This window comes from Lepisosteus platostomus, chromosome 1, assembly GCF_059453375.1.
Source record: "Lepisosteus platostomus isolate fLepPlt1 chromosome 1, fLepPlt1.hap1, whole genome shotgun sequence".
NCBI classification, from domain to species: Eukaryota; Metazoa; Chordata; class Actinopteri; order Semionotiformes; family Lepisosteidae; genus Lepisosteus; species Lepisosteus platostomus.
This window is the reverse complement of record NC_142611.1, coordinates 72,844,464-72,850,717: the sequence shown is the minus strand read 5'-3', so window position 1 is coordinate 72,850,717 and position 6,254 is coordinate 72,844,464.

Sequence of the window (6,254 nt, the reverse complement as noted above, 5' to 3'; positions counted from 1 at the left end):
TGAAATCAAGAAGTAACGGCTTCCTACAGATTTAATCGGGGACGACAGTCATGTGACACATGTTATCAGCGTGCTGATTGGCTGTTACACTGAACTCGTTTGTTGGAATAGGATTGTGGTTTGTTTTGTTCGTATTGTAATTTTTGTTATTCTGTTATGCATAAATCAAAAAAGGATTCTGGTTTGCTGTGACTGGTTTTGAGTTGTTACGTTTCTGGAAGTTGGTTTGCAATAGGTGCTGCTACACTGGACCATGTGCGCAGGATATAGTCGAAAAGGATCAAGTTGCCCTCAGATTGCCTCGTGTGTCAAAGCCTACTGTATATGATAAACATGCACCAAGGTTAAGGGTCTTTGGACACATTGCCTTTCTGTAGTATTTATTGTTGTGTAGGACAAGTCTCAAAGTCCTTTGAGTCCTTTCTTCTTTCTGTATGCTTAAGTTAATTTATTTAGGAATTTCATTTTACTGGACAAATTAAATGTAAAGTAACCAATTTTGGAAAACTAAGTATTAAGGAATTCCAAGTCCCAGAAATACATACAATTACATAAACTTGGGGTCACCATAACTGTTAATTAATGTTATTGAGAGGAGATGGTTAGTGGCAGTTTTTCGTTGCCCCTCGTTTATTTAAACTAAAATAGTAACAAAGGACCCGTTCCTCTGTCTGTTCTCCTAAAGGAGAAGTTTCCAGTCTTGTGCACACTGTAGCCAATGGGACTGGACACATTCAGGACTGCAAAATCTTGTTTATCTACCCCTTTCAAAGCATAAATACAGACAGGGCCGTCTCAAGGGGTGGGAGGATTCTTGTGTGTAGTGCTGGCGGCAGGGAGCAGCGCTGAGGTGATGAAATAGCTAGTTAACTGGCCTGCGCAAACAGACATACTAATCGCCGTTGTTGCTAATGCTATCGGTCCCTTCAGGTGTCTCAGTGCTAGCATCCTTGTCGTCAAGACCACCGTTTCTTCTTCGCTCCTGGTTTTTACAATGAACCTTCCTACAGACCCTTTAAGTACCACATTGGCACCCTCCCTCTTCTGCGTCCGTTTTCTTTTCTCGCACACACTGCAGTATTTTCTCAATTTCTCCCTATCTCTGACATTTTTCCACTGGCTAACTTTTTTCTCAAGCCCGTTTAGTTATGCCGCGACAACTTTTAGCTTGCAACAGATGGCCTATGACGTAGTGAGTGCGGGACACGCCTCCGGTTCTGAATCAAGCATCTGTTCTCCCACTAACTTTAGATTTCGTCTCGAGTTAAAATAAGAGTTTTGTGTGTCTCTTTATTAAAATATTTAAACGTATTTATATTTTTATATATGTTTGAAGCGGGATTCGGGTTTGGGGATTGGGGCGGTCTGGCCAGCGCGGTGCCCCTGCGGCACCGCCCCCCTTTGAGTGTACACAATACCAGAGACTTTAGCTGTCTTGGAAAAATGTGCTATATGTGAGGGAATAGTGCAAAAGCTTTTCTGTGTGGATTTGATCTGATACAAGGACAATAACAGAATTTCTTGTATTGCAATACAAGAAAGGAATACAATTTAAATCTCTTTGACTTTTACATTGCTATTCTGCACCTCACTTGGCAGGCTGAGCATGTGTTGTCAATGGAGTTACTAGGTCATGTGTGGCGTAATCCAGGCGTGGTGATCTCTCTGCTTCTCGCTTTGCTCCTCGTTCTGACTCCTTTGGCTCGCAAAGGTCTGGACTCCCTCCATGACCTTGTTTCTCCATCTGGTTCAGTCAAGGGCCATAATCTCCCCAAAGCTGCTATAGATGCTGCATTTCTTCAAGTTTGCTTTTGTCATATCTTTCAAACGCGTGTGTCCTCCTCTGATTGCCTTGGCTGAGCTGGGAGAAGAGAACCTTCTTTGGGAGTCACTACTCTGGCAGCCAGATGACCACCATAAGCTCCTTCACCAGGCCGAAGGAGCTGATGGTGGATAATCACAATTTCAATATTTGTGGTGCCTATTTGAGAAACAACACTGACGCTGGGGTGTCTGTCCTCTCAGCTGATATTTCTGCAAACAGAGTTGCTGGTGCGACTCCAGTCCTTTTACACGTGTCTCGGAAGCTGTCCATGTTTCGGTCCTGCGCAGTGAAGTCAGAATAATGACTGCTCAGTAGACCATGAGCGCGGTTTCATTTTTAATGTTGAAATCGTCAAACACGTGCTTCCATGGGTGGCCAAAAGGCAGCACTTGCAGATTTCAGGTGTTGCTGGATTTCTTCATCTTCTTCACTGAAACAACGGGGAACAATGGGAAACGGTCTATGCTCTTTGGTCACTCATCATGAATCACAGTCAATGTGCAGTGACATGTATATGTGGAGCTCCCTGAAGGACATTTTTGGTCTTTTGAATGTTCCTTTTAAGTCCCATCTTCTCACGGGTATCACTAGATATGCAGTATATTGTAACGCTTATGGCCGACAAGCAGTGTGTGTAAGAGCCTGCGTACCAGAGCGGGTGACGTCACCACCCTTCCCTGTCATAGCAGGACCACAGCTACTGGGCTGTGGAGAGATCTCTCTTTAGCTCACGGGGCTAGGTCGCTGCAGAGAGACGCGGAAGTCCCGGGTTCGAGCCTCCAGTCGGGATGGGGCCGACCAGATGCGGCAAGGGCGCCCGCCTGAGCCCCCGTTGCGTTACAATATGATGACAATTATCTGGATATACATTTCTGTCAAGCCACAGGCTGCAGCATCATCCGTGTACTGGAGTTTGAAGGCATGGTGGTTGTAGTTTTGGTCCTGAGTCACTGAAGGTTAACTAATTGATTATCCATTCAGTAAGTTAGCTCCAGTGGGGAGCTCAACTGTTATCCAATGGAGCGTGGCCACCAGAAATATTGAAAATAGAGTTGAGGCAATGCCACAACATTGTTTGACTCCTTTTCTGGATTTCAAAGGGCTATTGGTCTTATCAGTCATCTTTGGGTTCACAGGACCATCATCATCATCCGGAACCATGATCATCATAATCACACTCAACAGGGAGGTACAGTCAGTGAATGTGTGAAGATCGCAACTTCTAGCTTCCAGTCACCTTTCGCAATGACATTCAGGTCATTGGTCCCTTTCTGCTACAGGAAATCACAGAACATTGTAAATTACTGGAGACAAAGTGAAACCCCTCTCCCTTCATCACTTGGCATTTAATCTCTAATTCAGTCGCTGTGCAGGAACACAGGTGTGAATGCAAAAGGAGGCTTCCCACAATTTAAATCAAATGCAGAGCAGCACAAATGTGAGGCATTTTTGCAGCCTGTGTTGATCCTTGACTAGCATAACACAATATATTGCTCACAATCCTGTCTCCCTTTGGTAAATATTTACATGACCTGTTTGTTCAGATACGGAGTTCACAGAGCAGCTTTGTTCATAATGATTATTGAATAATCACAAATATTGTATCTCATGACTTTGTGCAAAAAGATCTGGTTCTCAGACATTTTGAAACAGATTGAGCACAATTATTAACCTTTACAATTTATTACTAGTCAGTATTGATGAAAAAAGAAAAGCAGTGTTTTGCATGTTCCAATAAGAGACGTCTCTAGATTGGAAAGAGAAGCAATAAAAATACATAAAAATATAGGAGAAGGAGGTAATAAAAGGGAACTGAAATTCATGAATCATTTGGCATATATATCACTTTGACATTTAGTAGTTGACATTACTAAGCAAAGTTACTAAATCTTTCCTTGCGTTTATATTTATGTGAGCCACTGAACACATAATTCAGTTTATATATTTCTGTACAAAGGGTGTGCAATTCTGTCTTTTATAATAAATGACCAAAAACAACAAACAGTAATATTATTCATTACAATCGATACATAAATGCATTTAACACAAGCAGGGAATATTACCTCTCCGTTTATAATTCTAAATCTCATATAAAAGATATTTAAAATACTGATACCTAAGTCACTGCTTTTCTTAATTAACCTTGTGTACAGAAAACAAAATGCAGACAAAACTGCATTATCATCCCCAGGAAATGTCTAATTTATTTTGTGCTTGTCCTTCAAATCTTATGATTCTTTAAGTTTCAGATTAGTGTTGTAGTAGCTGGAGTATCTTGGCATACAATGCAGAATCTACAAATTTGTTGTGGAGTCTTCACATTTCCTTGCACAATGATATCCCTTAAAGTAACTGGCAGTCTTTCTCTCTAAAGATTCTCACTTTATGTTCTGAATTTTTTCACATCAGCCTATAATGGGAAAGCATGCATGGTTATGAAATGAGTAAGTATTGCAACATCCTAACAGTTTTAATTAGTATTTGTACTCCAGTTTCAGTTATTTGATTGTATCTTACACACATTTGCTCCTCAAGGACTGGACCTTTTGTGGGCAGAGTTAAATGGTAAAAATAATATCAATCAGCAAAATTAGTTTTGTAATTGTTTGAGTATCAGTTTAATACTACAAGACTAAAGAAGGTTTTACATTCTAGTCCAGTTGTTATAGCACTGAGAAGATTCAAGTATAACTCCATGTGTAGTAAATTATAAGTTTGTCTCAACAGATGATTCAAATCTGCTTGGCTGAAGATGGTCTCATGAATACAAAGTAGTCCGGACGTCAAGAATGTTAATTTGTGAGAGAAAGCAGAAGTAATGTTTAAGAAATGGAACATAACAAATTGACAGAAGGCCATTTGGTCCACTTCAATGGTTTGTTTGTTAATAGCTACTTGATCCAAGAATCTTCTCCAGCTGCTTCTTGAAAGAAGCCCAAGTACTGGAGTCCACAAGGTGGCAGGGAATTTTCTTCCAGACTTCCACAACCGCCTGTGTGGAGAAGTGCTTCCTGTCCTCTGTTTTGACATTTGTGTCCTTCGAAGATGTCTATTGGGCTGACTTTATCAATGTCTCTGGCGATTTTGAATACCCCAATCAGGTTTAGTGCTTTTAGCCTGGCAGAACAAGCCTGGAACTGTATCTAGTCACTGTTCCCCAGTCTGATTCCAGAGCAGTTGAATTTTTGACAGGAAGTTAATTGAGCAATATGACTTGGACACCGTTTTTCTCCTTAACTCTAGTTTCTAATCTTTATTGCCAAATAAGAGACACTGATTTATTAGCAATATCACTTCACTGCTACACAGGCATGGGATTTGTATTTAAAATAAGACTGCATGGTTATTTTTGCTAGGGATAGCAAATAGTCATCCTTTACTAGTTTACATAGTCTAGGCAAGAGATATTGAATGGCAAAGGTCATTCGGCCTCAGCTGTCTGTGATTTAACATCATTTCCTCACTTAAACATTATAAATACTATACATACTCCCATTCTCTCTCTCACATCAATCTTTTATATCCCTCCTCCACTCCATTTCCACTTCTGCGGCTGCCCCTTGGTTACTAAGTTTACCCTCACAAAATCTTTAAAGCAATTAGCAAAGTGAGATATTTTTCTACTATATCTCCTTGGATGGAAACTGGAGATTGGCTTAATAAATGTTAACTGTTGTTTTTTACAAAAGCACTTCTACTTTTAAAATGTAGTATCGTTACTTGACTTCTTGTGTGTCTGCTCTGGTCTGGTCGAATAATTTACAAACGCACGCCTTTCCCAGAGACCTCCTGGGAAAAACTAAGGTTGTTGCTGGAAGAGGTGTTAGTGGGGCCAGCAGGGGGCACTCACCCTATGGTCCATGTCCATATGCCCCAGTATAGTGACGGGGACACTATACTGTAAACAGGTGCCGTCCTTCGGATGAGATGTAAAACCGAGTTCCTGACTCTCTGTGGTTATTAAAAATCCCAGGGCGTTTCTCGAAAAGAGTAGGGGTGTTACCCCGGTGTCCTGGCCAAATTTCCCATTGGCCCTTACCGATCATGGCCTCCTAATAATCCCTTCATTACTCTGCTCTCCTCCCCAATTATAGCTGATGTGTGGTGAGCGTTCTGGCGCACTATGGCTGCCGTTGCATTATCCAGGTGGATGCTGCACATTGGTGGTGGTGGAGGGGAGTCCCCATTACCTGTAAAGCACTTTGAGTGGAGTGTCCAGGAAAGCGCTATATAAGTGTAACCAATTATTATAATAACTATCATTAAATTAATAGCATTATTTTCAAAACAAAGATGTTTACTTTTCGCTGTACAGTGAAGTTATTATTACTACCACCTCTACAATGACCGTGAAACGTACAATTAACATTCCAGTTTTTACCACCTGCGCAGGTGCAGCATTTGTAGCTGCCGTGGACAAATAATTCCG